Genomic DNA, 14,258 nt, shown 5'->3' with positions numbered 1-14,258 from the left:
GTTCGAACGCTGACGTTTTCCGCAGCGAGGCTGACGAAGAGTCGGGTGAGGGTGAAGGCCTGTATGGAACTGCCGGTCTCGGCCTCGGAGCGCAGCCGCGGAGGCGCTGGACGGAGCCCGCGGGGCTGCCCTTGTCGGGGAGGAGAGGAGAGCCTGCGGCCGGGGCCCCGCATCTCCCCGCTGTCCGTCCGCATCTCGCCGGCCTCCTGCCGTGGCTCCCCGCTAGGAAGGGGAAGGCGGGTGACCGGCAGCGGGGCGCACCCTGGCCCGCTCTCGGCTTCTGGCAGCGGCACGCTTAGCAGGCCGCCCGCGCTCTCGGCCCCTGTGCCCTGCACGCCCCCTCTGGGCAGCGCAGGGGGAGACCCCCAGGCGGGCGGCCCCGCCCACCGAGCAGCGTCTGCTCCAGGGACATGCTGTGGCGCAGGCCCTCACCTCGCTGGAGGCAAGAGCCAGGTGGAGACCCCCGGGAGCACAGGGGAGGTGTGGGAGGGGGGCGGGAGGGTCCGCCCCTGAGGGGCGCCGAGGCCTGACCCCGGGGGGGGTGACCCCCAGGCAGGGTGGGTGGAGTGGGCGAGGGGTTGCGGCCCCGGATGGGAAGGCGTGAGGCTCCGGCCACTGCTCCTGGCGGGCATGGGTCTGGGGTGGGAGCTGGCTGGCAGGTCCCCTGCCAGGGACCCCCATGGTGCCGGCAGAGCCCGACCTCCCGACAGCCGACCCCGGGGTCCCGTCTCCTCTGATGAACGCGTCGTGGGCGAGTTGGTGGGCACGGCCTCGGGGTGCTGGCAGGGCCCATCAGGGAGGAACCCCCGCCGCAGGGTCGGGCTTGGCCTGGGGTGGCCTGGGGTGGCCTGGGGCCCGCTCTTAGCTCTGCTGACTCTCAAGGGGTGGGGACTGGCTTCTCGTGAGCAGAGGGCGGGGTGAGGCTGGGGGGGGGGATCTCATTGATACCAGGTCGCCATGAGCTCTGACACCCCTTCCCTTCCCAACCATCCAACTCTGCCTTTGGTGAAATTGCAGCCATACTAATTCAGACTAAAGGGTAAATGACTGCAAAGGTGTAAATTACCCCCTTTCCTTTTTACCCTTATAATCAAGGATTAAAAGAAAAGAAAAGGAAACCCTGGCTCCCGAGTGGAGGCTGGTGGGGACGTTCTGGCCGGGCCAGAGGGCCAGCTGGGGGTTGGGAACGGCGACTCTGGCAGCGGCTGCCCCTCTGCCCCCGCAGCAGGTCACGCCGCGTGGCTGCCGCCTCTGCCACCCGGTGGAGCCGAGAGTTTTCACCCTAAAGCTTTAGAACGTGAGGCTCAGCCACAGCTGGACGCGAGAGGATGTGAACGGCGCTGCGCCCCGTCAGGGGGAAAGTGCGCGGAGCGGAGCGTGCGGCAGGCAAGGCTGCTCCCGCCGGGGCTGGGGGAGTTTCCTCCAAGCAGCCGTCAGACGTCCCCTGCAGCGCTGGCCGGGAGCTCCTGATGGGGCGAGGTTACGTTCAGTCTCTGCTCGCTGTCCCCAGCTGGGTGGGGGCATCCACGCCCGGGAGGAAGCCGAGGCCTCCGAGGCGTCTGCCGAGACCCTGGATGGACCCGAGGCTGCGGAGCTTCTGGGCACCAGAGCCCCTGGAGGCTTGGTCTGTTCTGCCGCCCAGCCACGGCCGTGACCGAGGCGACGAGCCTTTGCGGGTCCTGCAGCCTCAGCACCTGGGGCGGGGAGGGCAGGTGGGGGGGGAGGCAGGTCTGGGGGGGAGGGTAAGGGGGAGGGGGAGGGGGAGGGCAGGTCTGGGGGCTCCCCTCCCAGGTCTAAGCTCCCGGCCCTCTGTGAGGCCTGAGCTCTTACCTCCTTAGAGTAAAACCCACTTGCTCCCAGGTTCTGGAGAAACCTTAATTTAAAAACACCGCCCCTGCTGTGCCCCCCTCCGCTCCCCTCTTGCTGCTTCTGTGCCTTGGAACAACCCACATTTCTTTCTGGAGGGAACGCAGAGAAAAGCGCGTTTTCAAACAAGGGGAATTGGGGGGGTGGGAGGTCCCTGCCCCCTGGAAATCCGGTTTGAGAAACTCGAGGCAAACGGCTTCTCCCTCATTTCCTTTTTCCCCCCGAGGTCAGAACAGGACACATGGAGCCCTCGGCTGAGGAAGGGGCGCGTCGCCAAGGGCCAGCAGGGGGAGGCCGAGACGGGAGCAGTTGGCACGGGGGTGGGGGGCCCCGGTCCCCCTCCCCAAGCCCCCCCCCCCCCGACCCCGCAGTCCTGCCCTGTGGCCTCCGGCCGTGGTTTGAGCACTGACTCCGTGGCCCTCGGATGACTCCCGACGCCCCCAGCGCCCGCGTCCTCTGGGGCTCCAGGCTTTTCTGGAGAAAGGCAGGAAATCAGCGCCCGGAGCCGTTACCGCTTGCGTTGTGCTTGCGCGAGGCAGCCCCGGGGGTGACCGTGGAGGCCCCAGCTGCCGTCGGCGAACAGGCGGCTCAGGCTCTGGGTGTGGGGGCCACAGCAGGACCGGGGGCCCGAGCCCAGGTTGTCCGGGTGCACATCGAGCGCAGGGACCAAGACCTCTCCCCGAGATTCTACATCGATGGCGCCGGGATGGGGGCGACCGAGCCCCAAGAAGCACTCGGCAGAGGTGCGGGGGCTGCGGGCCTCAGCCCGTCGTCCCCCCGCCCTGCCTCTGTGGACGGGGCTCCCCTCTCCCCGCCCCGGGGCCAGGTCTGCGATCCCGGGGCCCGAGGGTGCCGCAGGCCCCTCCCCCCTCCAGCTCCTGGGCGCCAGGGTCTCCCCGGCCCGGGGCCGCGTCCCTCCAGCTCTGCCGCAGTCTCCCTGTGCGTCCTACGGACGGTCGTCAGCAGGGTTAGGGTCCCGGCGTCACCTGGAGGCCGGCGTGCTGCGCTCCTTCCTACGCGCACCTGCGGACGCCCTGTCCCAGCTGCTCACGGTCGCAGGCCCGTGGGGACGAGCACGGCTCCTCTCTGAGGGCACCGTCCACCCGCCACGCCCGCCCGGCGGTCTCCGCAGCCTTCCTGCAGGGGCGCACTGATCGTCACAAACCCCAGTGAAGGCCACGCGCTGTTCACCTCCCTTTGGAGCTGGGGAAACCGAGGCACAGACTGGTCAAGAGGCCCTCAGGACCATGCAGAGCTGGCCCCATCATCTACACCGCACGGCGTCCAAGCGGCCATGTGGCGTGTGGGCACCGCGACCCCATGAGCGTGGCCAGCCTCTGCTGTTGCTGCCGGCACCGTCCCCACCCGCCCGGGGCTGCCTCGGGGAGGCCTGGCCAGCGCCAACCTCAGCAGTGCCTGGAGCCCGCGGTCAGACGATGCAGTTAGGAATTAAACACGGCAGAAACATTGTCACTGCTGAGCCGGCTGGGAACAGAATGTGGACGCGCGCAGCGGTCCTTGAACGGTTCCCACATGTCGAACGTGCTGCGACTAAAGACAAGGGCAGAGGGAAGCGGATGTGGCTCAACTGGTAGGGCGTCCGTCTACCACACGGGAGGTCCGCGGTTCAAACCCCGGGCCTCTTGACCCGTGTGGAGCTGGCCCATGCACAGTGCTGATGTATGCAAGGAGTGCCCTGCCACACAGGGGTGTCCCCCACGTAGGGGAGCCCACACACAAGGAGTGCGCCCCATGAAGAGAGCCGCCCAGCGCGAAAGAAAGTGCAGCCTGCCCGGGAATGATGCCGCACACACGGAGAGCTGACACAGCAAGATGACGCAACAAAAAGACACAGATTCTCATTCCACTGACAAGAATACAAGCAGACATAGAAGAACACACAGCGAAGGGACACAGAGAGCAGACAACGGGGAGGGGCGGGGAGAGAAATAAATAAAAATAAATCCTTAAAAAAAAAGACGCCCATGGTGCGGGGGCCTCACGGTGCCTCGGAGGATGCTTAGTTGTTTACGCCTCCGCGCTATTCCAAGCTACAAGCACGTGGCCACATGGCCACATCGACGCCTGCCCGCTCGTCCCCTTCGGTCCTCCAGCAGAATGGTGGCCTCGCTCCTGCTGGCGCTCCGAGCCGCCTGCAGGGAAGTGTGCGCTCAGCTGCTGGTGACGGGTGGGGCCAGGACAGAGGGACGGTCCTTCCCAGCACAGCTCCGCTGCCAGCCCTGGGCGGGGGTGAGGCGGGCACGAGCCTGCAGGTGCCCCAGCCCCGCTGGGGTCCACAGCGTGGTCCCTGGATGATGGGCGGGTGGCGCACTGGCCGGCGTCCCTCTTTGAAAGGCCTTTCCTCCATCAGAGGCGCGTGACTGTCACAGGCCTGACCCTTCCCTCAGATCCCCAGGGACGGGACGGAGAACTGGAGGACCACGCGCTCCCTCCTGGGCAATCCTGGGCGCTGGTGCAGAGCGGCAGCAGACGCCGGTCCTGCTCCCCAGCGAGCGGGCGCACGTGCTGGGCACAGGGCGGCCATCCCTTCCCCCCAGCTGCTCCCCCACATCTGGTCTCCAGGGTCCCACCCCGCACCCGACAGCCCTTTGCAGCCCACGAGGGCGTGTGCTGGGGACCGAGGCGGGCTGTGTGCTGGGGACCGAGGGTGTGTGCTGGGGACAGAGGCGGGCCACGGGCCCAGCTCTAGCGGTGGCCTGAGGCCTAAGAACTTCCCGGCGTGTCAGAAGGAACCCGAAGGCAGAGCTCTGTCGGGGGCGGGGGCTGTCAGAGCGTGGGGAGGGGGCTGCACGTGTACCCAAGGTGACCTGGTGGCCTCAAGGGAAGCTGGCCCTGGTCGGCGCCTGAAGGAGACGAGGGCAGGTGCCGTGGGGATGTCTGGGAGACGCCTGGTCCAGGCCAAGTGGACTGTCAATGCAAAGGCCCTGGGGCAGGAGAGGGCGGGTGTCTGAGGGAGGGCTGGGAGCCCCGTGGCTGGGGCGCAGTGAGCGAGGGCAGGGAGCCGGGGTGCAGCCGGGAGGGCGAGGGCCTGGGCGGTCAGGAGGAAGAGGTGAAGCGCTGTGTGGAAAGGGACTCCCGGCCGTTGGTTCTCCCTCTGGGTCAAGGCGGTGGAAATACCGTGGCCCTCGCAGTATCGGTCAGCATTCTCCGAGAAACCAAAGGACAGGAGGGCGTGTGCGCCCACGTCGTGAGATTCGGAGTTGGCTCACGCGCCCGGCGGGCGGGCAAGCTCGAGGTCTGGAGGGCAGGCTGCACGGTGGACGCTCTGATGAAGGCTGCGACGAGCTCCCCGGGAGAAGGTGGCTGGGGGACTGGAGGTGGAAACGCCCGCTCCCACTGATGAAACCCTCCTCCTCCCTCTCCAGCCTTCAACTGATTGGATGATGTTCCCCTCAGGACTGAAGGCCGTCTCCTCAGTTGATTGTAGATGCAATCAGCAGTAGATGCAATCAACTCAGTGATGATTTAAATCAGGGAACTGTCCTCACAGTAACAATCAGACCAGGGCTTTCTTGGCCACACAATTGGACACAATCACAGTCCACCCCTGTCACCCCGGCCACCGTACCATCTCCTTAAACCACGCTTATTCTTTATGAAAGAACTGTCCCTACTTATGTCTAACATAATTCAGCCGCTCCTGTTTAACTGGAAACACTAAATTTCTCCAGAAGAGGGTGCAAGTCTGCGAGTAAGTTACTCTCCATCTTGATATCCTGTAAACTTAAATACTGTGACATGAAGTTAGTGCTTTGTCCTATGATAAGGGGATAAGACAGGAAAGAAAACAGGTATTTTTTAGGTCCATATGCAAACATACTCAGGACAAAACGAGGAGGAAATACAGCCCGCAGCCTCGTTCCTGCAACTGCCCATGTGGTCTGGTCTGTACTTACCACCTTCTCCCGTGACCCACTCCGTGCCCCCCAGCTGGCCGTGGCTCTCAGCCTGGTGGGGTGGCCCGAGCCTCCGGCCCTGAGGTTTCTGGGCCGTGGGTAGTGGTGCCAGGGTGGGGCTGCTGCGGTTTTCCATGGATTCAGTCTCGGGGGACCCCCGCATTCCTCGCCTCCCCCCGATTGTCAGGACTCCCCCCCCAGAGGCGCAACTCCCTCCTCTGCCTGTCGGCGCAGAGGCACGAGGTCTCTGAAGCAGCCGGCGCAGGCGCCCCTCCAGTCCTGTGGGCTCCCCGGTGATCTCCTGGTGGGAGCTCTCCTCCCCCCAGTCTAAGACCCTAGACACCCCCAAATCCCGGTTCTCCTTATGCATCTCCCCGCCCCGCCTTTGCAGGCAGGAAGTGGATGAAAAACTGTCCGTTCAGCAACCCGGAGCCCTGTGTCCCGGGGAGCAGCCTCCCCAGAGCAGGTCGCCCTTCCGGAGCCGGTGGGCCCCCGTCTCCAGCCCCGTGCCCCCCCGGGCAGCACCTCCTGCCCCCACCCCGCTGGCGTCTCTTTCGAGGTGCACAAAGGCCCCACGGGCGACTGTTTAATCACAACGGGACTTCGGGGAGCTCCCAGGGCCTTTGATGAGTCTGACGCCCCCAGGGCTGGTCCTGAGGCTTGAGGCCTTCAGTGTCTGGCTGGGGCTCTTGGACCTGACTGCCTGTCATTTCAAATTCTGTTTGTTGGTGGCAGAGTTAAACTTTCGTGTCCACTCCTGGGGAGGATTGGGCATTTTCTCCACTCTCTAAGGCATCCGATTTTCCAAATTTGCTAAAAGTCCCAATGTCATCTAGAAACAGGGACGCTTCCACAGCTCCCTCTCTAGTTTGGGAAAGAGACAAACTCAAGATGCGTTTAGTCGTTTCGGCCAGAAGGGCTGGTGGGCGCCACGTCCCTCTCGCCGTTCTAAACCAGGCTGGCCGCTGGGGCTCGGGCTGCCCTGGGGTCTCCTCTCTTCAAGCCCCCCGGATTCTCCTCCTGGCTTCGCCCCGAGCTCCGGTTCATCAGCGTGAGGTTCCCTTGGTGGAAGCTGGTGATTCTCCAGCGAGAGCCCTGGGGGCTGGGGGGGCTTTGCTAAGAATGCAGGTTCCTGGGCCCGCGCAGGTGAGGCCCGGGAAGCTGCGACTTCAGCAAGTGTCCCAGGAGACGCGGCTGAGGTTTGCGGACTGTGCGGAGACTTTGGGGATTGCGGGGCCTGCCTTCCTCGGGGGCCCCAAGGGTTCTGGTTAGGGTCCAGCTGGGGCCGAGGGAGGGGCCAGCCGCTGCCTCGAATGGGCCGGGGGCAGCAGGGGAGGCCCTGAGCCCCTGAGTGGGCGGGGCGCAGCAGGGTTCAGAGGTCAGGGACACTTGACCTGAGCATGTCCACCTGCCAGGCGGCCTGGGACCCGTGGGCCGGGGTCCGAGGTCCGAGCAGCCCGGGGGTACTGGGGTAGCGGGCTCGGGTGGGCGGCTGGAGCAGCCCCCTCCCCTTTCCTGCCGGCTCCCGCCCCTGGGGCTCGGGCCGCTCTGCGAGCCCCTGGCGGCACAGGGCCAGGGGATGGACGGCCCCCGGCAGCCCTTGGCCAGTGCCGGCCAAAGCGGGGGACACGCGGGGCCCCGCCAAGGGGGTGCCTTGAGCTGACTCCCTGAGGCCCAGCTGCCCACGCGCCCTCCCCCTCCCCACCCCCTCCCCGGGCCGCCCGGAATCCCCTCCCAAAATCAACACCCGTGTTGGGGTCTGCTTCCGGGGCCCCACCGACACAGCGCCACCCCTAGTCGTCGCGGATTTTGCTGACGAGCCCGCCGTTTGCCGGGGCTGGGTCCTGCACCCCGAGCCTGCAGGATGCACTTCCCAGGGGGACCCGCCATGCCGGTCTGCGGGGGCAGGTGCCCGGCCCCTTCCAAACGCACCTCTTGCGCAGCCCGGGGGTGTGGGGCTGGGATCCGGGGTGGGGTCTCAAGAGAGTCAGGTGGGAGCCCACCGACCTTTGACAGCCTAGTGTCGAAGGTCACACAGGGCCATGCCCCCGGGCCCTGTTGGTGGAAGTCAAAGGCCCACCTGAGTTCAGAGCCCCAGCTGGGTGGGGGGCCCTGGGGGGGGGGCACGGATGCCAGGCGGGGAGGGTCCTGCAGGTTGCCAGGCTGCTCTCTGGACACAACTTTCCTAGGTCCCCAAAGAGCCCCCCAAGGCTCGGGCTCCCACTGCAGCCTCTCGGCAGCACAGCCAGGCCCAGGCGTGGGGCCGCTCCGCGAGAACCAGAGAGTGACATCTGCCCCCCACAACCCGGCTCACGGACAGAAGCCTTGGGACAGACACAAGACGTCTGCCACAGGTGCCCCTGCTCTAAGGGAGGGAGGACAGGCTCCCCGTGGCCGCTGGCTCTTGGCCCCCCAGAAGTCCCCTGGGGCCCTGCTGCCGCTTCCTTTTTAGGTTCAGCTGGACTCAGCAATGATTTTCCTCAGCTCTGGCTCCCCCCTCTGAGCCGCCTCCCTTTCCAAAGTTTATATCCATGTTTGCAGTTGAAAAAGGGTCACAAACTACCAAAACTCACCCAAGAAGAAACAGGTAACTGAATAGTCCTGTGTCTAGTAAATAAATTGACTTGCAGTTAAAAACCTCCTGAGAAAGAAATCTCCAGCTCAGAAGGTTTCGCTAGGAGCTGTGCCCCACATTTAAAGGCAATCCCTCGCAGAGGCGTGCACCCCCGAATCTCCTCCCGGCAGCCCCTGCTCCTGCTCCCGCCCCCCCCTTGCCTGCCTGGACAGAGCCCGTGGCTCACAGAGACGCCGGGGCCTCCTTGCTCTTGTTTCTTCTTTATCTTCTTATTTGGCAAATCAACAAGGTGCCCCCCCACCTGCTCCCCAGTTTGGGGCATCTTGATGGTCTCATCAGGGACCCCGTGACCCTCACCAGCATCCTCCTCCGCCAGCCGCGGGGGCAGTGAGCCCCGAGGGCCAGGGCGGCTCGGCCAGTCGTCATGGACTGAGCTCACAGGGTGACTCGGTTTCCCCGGCTTAAACAAGCCCCCCCCACGGGGCAGCGTGGCAGCAGGACTCGGCTCCCGTCCCAGGAGGCCCCTCGGGGCCGGCAGTGCTGGGCTCTGGCTTCTCCCGGGCGTCTCCTCCCTCCTTGGGGTGCTGTGATGTCCCCCCGCGGCGGCCCCCTCCGTCTGACTTCCACTCTGCTTAGAGAGGACCCCGGGGCGAGCGGAGCCAGCTCAGCGGCCCCTGACTAAGGAGCACCTTCAGGCGCCTCCCCACGGTGGTCCACGCCCGCCAGCAGCAGCCTGGGCCGGCACGGCGGGCAGGGGCCACGGTCCAGCCCCCAGGTCGGCCCTCCCACCCGCGCCGCCCGTTACTGGGCGTGGTGCGCCCGGCCCGCGCGTGAGGCCTTGTCTCAGGCTGGCCGCTGTGGCCCTGCCTGCGCACAGGCCCGCGGGGAGGCAGGTGGCAGGTGAGCTGTGCCCCCGGGAAGAGCGGGGGCACTGGCGGAGCCTCCGGGGGGCCGGCGCCCAGCGTGGCCAGGCCTTTCTCCACCAGGAGCCAGGGCAGGGGTCCACTGGGGCTGGCCTCTCGGTCCCTGGGCGGCTCTGCCCAGCGATGGCCACAGCTGTGTGGACTCAGCGCCCCCTGGTGGCCTCCCGGGGAACCCCCGCCCGGGCCGGGGTCTCAGGCCTCCTGGCCCTTCCCCTCCTCCAGGCCCTACCCGGGAGCCGGCCAGCTCTAGAAAATGAAAATGCAGGGCCCCAAGCAGAGCTGAAGCTTTTGGTGCTGGCCCCACGGGCCGAGGCGGCTCCGGCCAGCTGCCCACCCTGCGCTGGGGTCGGTCCTGGGTTTCCCTGCGCGACGGGCACGGCGGACGTCACTAACCTCAGCCACACACACGCAGGGATATCGGCGCCCACAGAGCCACGGGCGGGGGTTGCAGGCGGCGCCCACGGCCGGGGACGTGGATGTCCCCAACTCCGCCAGCGCCCGCAGCCCCTGGCCTCTCTGTCGGGTGTGAGTGGACAGCAGGGGGGGCAGCGGCAGGTCAGCGCCGTCGGACCTCTGCCCGTGGCACTGCCAGCCCCCCGCCCTCTTTGTCTGTCCGGCGGGTTGGAAGCGTTGACCCCGGCCCCCAGCCCTGCGCCCCGCTGAACGTCGGTCTGGCCCCCTCCCCTCTGGATGAGCCCAGGGGCTCCGCAAGGCCCCGGGAGGAGCCGGGGGCAGGAGGGGGAAGGGCTGGGGCCAGCTCACGGCCGCTGCCCGATTGTGCGTCCAGGCCGAAGCCACTCACAAATCTAGGGGGAGATGTGCAGCAGGGGCCGGCGGAGGGCAGGTGTCTCAGGGAAGGGCCCTGCCCCGGCTGACACAGCGGCAGGCGGTGGTGCTCGTTACCCAGCAGAAGCCACCGCTCAGACTGCTCGAACAACCGAGGAGACAGCCCAGCACCTGCCCCCTGCCCCTGCCTCCAGGACCCCCCAGGACCCCCGGGAGCCCAGCTCCGCCTGCCCCTGCAGGCTCCAGGCAGGGCTCCAGCCGGGAGCTTGAACAAGGCGCAGGGCTGGGCGCTCTTCAGTCCGGGGTCCACCTGCGGCCAGCAGGGGCTACCCGAGGCGCCCTGCAAGCTCCAGGCATGTGCCCGAGTCCTAGTCCAGACAAAAACCAGCAAAGACCGAACCCCCAAAACCGAAAGAGGCCTCTTCCCAGCAGGGGCAGCCCAGCTCAAGGGGTGCTAGCCTGAGCCTGGAGCCCACACCTGAGCTGTCGCGGGGGTCGCGAAGCTGGGCCCACACCCCAGGCTGCCCCCTGGCGCCAGGTCGTGGTGCCCCCTGAGCCTGAGGGGCTCACGGCAGGGAGAGGCGTTCCTCAAGGCAGCCGGAGGTGCTATAACCAAAGGGAGGAGGGCCCTGCTCCAAGACCCCCTACGGCACCCCCAACTCCTGGGGGGCTCTGCTGAGCTGGCCCCACAGTGAGACTCGGGGCAGGAGTGTGGAGGGGTCGGGTTACACCCGGCACCCCAAGGCCAAGAACGTCTGAGGGTGACGTGTCTGGAGAGGAGACCCCAGCCCCACGCCCCGTGCATGGAGCCCTGCCGGCCGGGTGTGGGGCTGGGGAGCTCGGCCAGGGAGGCCGGTGGGCACCTGGCCACGTGCTTCCAGCGAGCGGCACTGGTGGCACGGAGACGAGGGGCAGGGGGCTCTGCCGGGACCCCCCGCTGCCCCGAAGCCAGGACGGGGTTCAGGGATGAATGATGGGGCGTGTCCTCGGGTGTCGCGAGATGTGGAGGGTGACGGACGGCGCTGGGTCCCCAGTCGGGGGCCGGGAGGTGCCCTCGGCCGCCGCTCACGCCGCGCTGCTTTCCAGGTGGACTCGGGCCCCTGGCAGGTGGGCTTTACCCCTCGAAGCCAGACGCTCACGGCAGGCAACTGCGCGGGGCGGAGGCCGATGGGAAGCTTCCCAGGGAGGGGGCGGGGCGCTTCGGGTGACGGCTGAGGGGTTTCCGTCTGGGGGGTGTTGCCATGATTTCGTGGCTGCGCCGACAGCTCCCGATGCAGACACCCTAAGGGGGCGCGGGCTCAGCGCAGCTCAGGAGAGTGAGCTCTAGAGCCGGGCCGCAGCTCGGACCTTTCCAGTGAGAGGAGACTCGGGGGCAGGGAGCGCAGATGTCACAGGCGGCTGGCGCAGGGGCAGCCGCGGGGGCCCGGGAGGGACTCCTCCGTCGGGGAGGGGGCAGGGCTCACAGAGGGTGCCGGGTGCCGGCCAGTCCTCCCATGAAGCCTCCCTGGGGGCGGCCGGGTGCCCCGCGGGCCTGGGACCCCGCCGGGAGCTCGCCACAGCTCAGCCGCGGGCCGGGGCCCCGTGGGTCCCCAGGGAGCCCTGACCAGGCCTGGAGAACGGAGGGGGCGGGGGCTTTGTGGGGATCCACAGCCAGGTCGTCTTCGCAGGTTCGTCTGAGGGAGTGGAGGGGGCCCCCTTTGGCGGGTTTGCATTTGTGGGGGGCGGGCACAGCAGCCCCCAGTCCAGGCTCGGCAGGGCCCAGACCTGGGAGCTTTCTGGGGTGCCATGCCCAGGACGCATCTGTGCTGCCCCCCGGTGGCCACAGGCTGCAACTGCGGGTCACCAAGCCCCGGATGGGGGGGCAGGGCTCCCGGGAAGGAGCTGGCCCTGGGGCGCCCCCCCACCAGCCTGGAGAGGCTCCACCCGGGCCCCCCCCAGCTGCGTGGGCCAAAATGGCCCCTGATGTGGGGGATGTGGGGTCGGCTTTGTGGGGGGCTGCCCGGTGGGGGCTGTGGGGAACAGGTATCACCCTGGACAAGACCCCCATGCCTGTGCCCTGCCGGTCCCCTCAGACCGTCTGAGAGGACGAGGGAGGAGCCGGGCCTCGCGGGGACGGCCTGGGGGCAGTGTCTGTCCAGAGCCCGGCTCCCGGGTGCCCCCTGGGGGGCTCCCTGCCCTGGGCACTGCCGCCCTCGGCGCCGCGTGAAGGGGCCAGTGCCTCTTTGCTTCACGCGTGAGCTCATCCAAGCACCGCTCGCTGAGGGCCTGTAGGCGCTGGCACCTCCAGGGAGCCCCCGGGCGAGGGGAGCATGCGGGAGCCCTGGAGAGGGGGGCCCCGAAGAGCAGCCTCCAGCCTGGGCCCCCGGGGCGGGGCGCCTGCCAGGCTGGGCGGCAGAGGGGGCTGCTCCGGAGCTCCAGGCCGGCCCAGCCCCGCTGCGGGGGGCTGACGGGGCTGGCGGGGGCGAGGGGCCGGGCTGGGGTCGCCTTCTGGGGTCCGGGGCAGTGTGGGAGGGCGGGCGGTCAGCAGGGGGCGGCGACGTCACCCGGGCAGGTGCAAGGCGGCCTGAGCCCAGAGGGACTCGAGGAGGGGCCCGGTGAGCGCGGTTTTGGGGAATGCTGGCGGAACGGGGGCCCCGGGGGCTGGAGTGCAGAGGAGCCACGTGCAGGAGGCAGGCCTAGGGCGAGGCCCGCTGCGGGGAAGCCGGGCCTGGGGGAGGGAGGGGTCCCTGGGGGCAGTGGTCGCTGCTGCCTCTGGGCACCAAGGCCGGGGGGCGGGGGCAGGGGCAGGGGGCAGGTGCAGGCGGACCTGGGCTCCCAGGGGTCCTGGAGGGTCCTGGGGGGTCCTGGGGGCAGGGGCAGGGGGACCTGGGCTCCCGGGGGTCCTGGGGGGTCCTGGGGGGTCCTGGGGGCAGGGGCAGGGGGACCTGGGCTCCCGGGGGTCCTGGGGGGTCCTGGGGGGTCCTGGGGGCAGGGGCAGGGGGACCTGGGCTCCCGGGGGTCCTGGGGGGTCCTGGGGGGTCCTGGGGGCAGGGGCAGGGGGACCTGGGCTCCCGGGGGTCCTGGGGGGTCCTGGGGGCAGGGGCGGGGGACCTGGGCTCCCGGGGGTCCTGGGGGGTCCCGGGGGCAGGGGCGGGGGACCTGGGCTCCCGGGGGTCCTGGGGGTCCTGGGGGCAGGGGCAGGGGGACCTGGGCTCCCGGGGGTCCTGGGGGGTCCTGGGGGCTGGGGGAGGCCTGGCCCTAACGGGATGAGGAGCCCTGTCCTTGGGCCCCGCTCTCCCCTTCCCTGCCGGCAGCTGGGCCTGTGCTTTCGAGTCCAGGGTTCCAGTGGAAGTCACAGGAAAACTAACATCTTTGTGCAGCAAACAGATGAGAAGTTTAAAGGGAGACAGCAGGCGGGGCAAGGCAGGACCCACGGAGCGCGCAGAAACGTTATTTCCTAAACATGCAAAGAGCTCCTGGGAATCAATGAGCCAAAACGCCCGAGGGGCTCCGAAGACGAGCGGGCTCCGGGGGGACAGGACTGGGGAGCGCTCGGCCCCACCGGCGGCGAGGGACACGGGCTCGAGGCGGGAGCTGTGTCCATGGCAGCCAGTGTGAGCCACGGAGGCTGGGGCGGGGGTGGTCCGCGGGGAGGGGGGACCCTGAGGCCCCGGGGAGGGCCAAGGGGTTGGCCAAGGGGGGTTTGTGCCCCCGTCCTAGACCCTCGCGTCTGCACCAAGGTCCCCGAGGGGCGGGCTGAGCCGCCGGGGCACCCGCTCTGCTGCCGTCGCTGCGGGGGGCGGGGGGCTCTGGAGGTGGACAGGAGGGGGCGCCCTTGGGGGTGGGGGCCAAGGGCGCAGGTGCTCCAGGAAGGCGGCGCCCGGTCCAGGCCTCGGCACTGGCGGCTCCCTCGCCCCAGATGCCCAGCCTGGCACGGCCAGCTCCTCCCTGATGGCAGCTCAAGCTCCCCCTCCTCTGAGAAGCCCCCCGGAGCGCTGGCGCCCGTCTGCTCCACCCTGGCCAGAACCCCCGTCCCTGCTGCCAGGACCCCTGCTGGGCCTTGTGCCCCCAAACCACGGTGCCTCAAAGGGGCTCCCGGGACGTGGCCTGTCACCCTGGCTCGGCTGAGCAGCCTCCTCCGCCGGGGACTCCCAGGAGCCCGCGCCCCTCCCTTGGCCAGGGCCTCGCGGCTCCCGGCCGTGGCCTCCCTCG

The sequence above is a fragment of the Dasypus novemcinctus genome, chromosome 24 (genome assembly GCF_030445035.2).
Source record: "Dasypus novemcinctus isolate mDasNov1 chromosome 24, mDasNov1.1.hap2, whole genome shotgun sequence".
In the NCBI taxonomy this organism is placed as follows: Eukaryota; Metazoa; Chordata; class Mammalia; order Cingulata; family Dasypodidae; genus Dasypus; species Dasypus novemcinctus.
The sequence above is the reverse complement of the archived record's forward strand: the minus strand, read 5'-3'. Positions refer to the sequence as shown.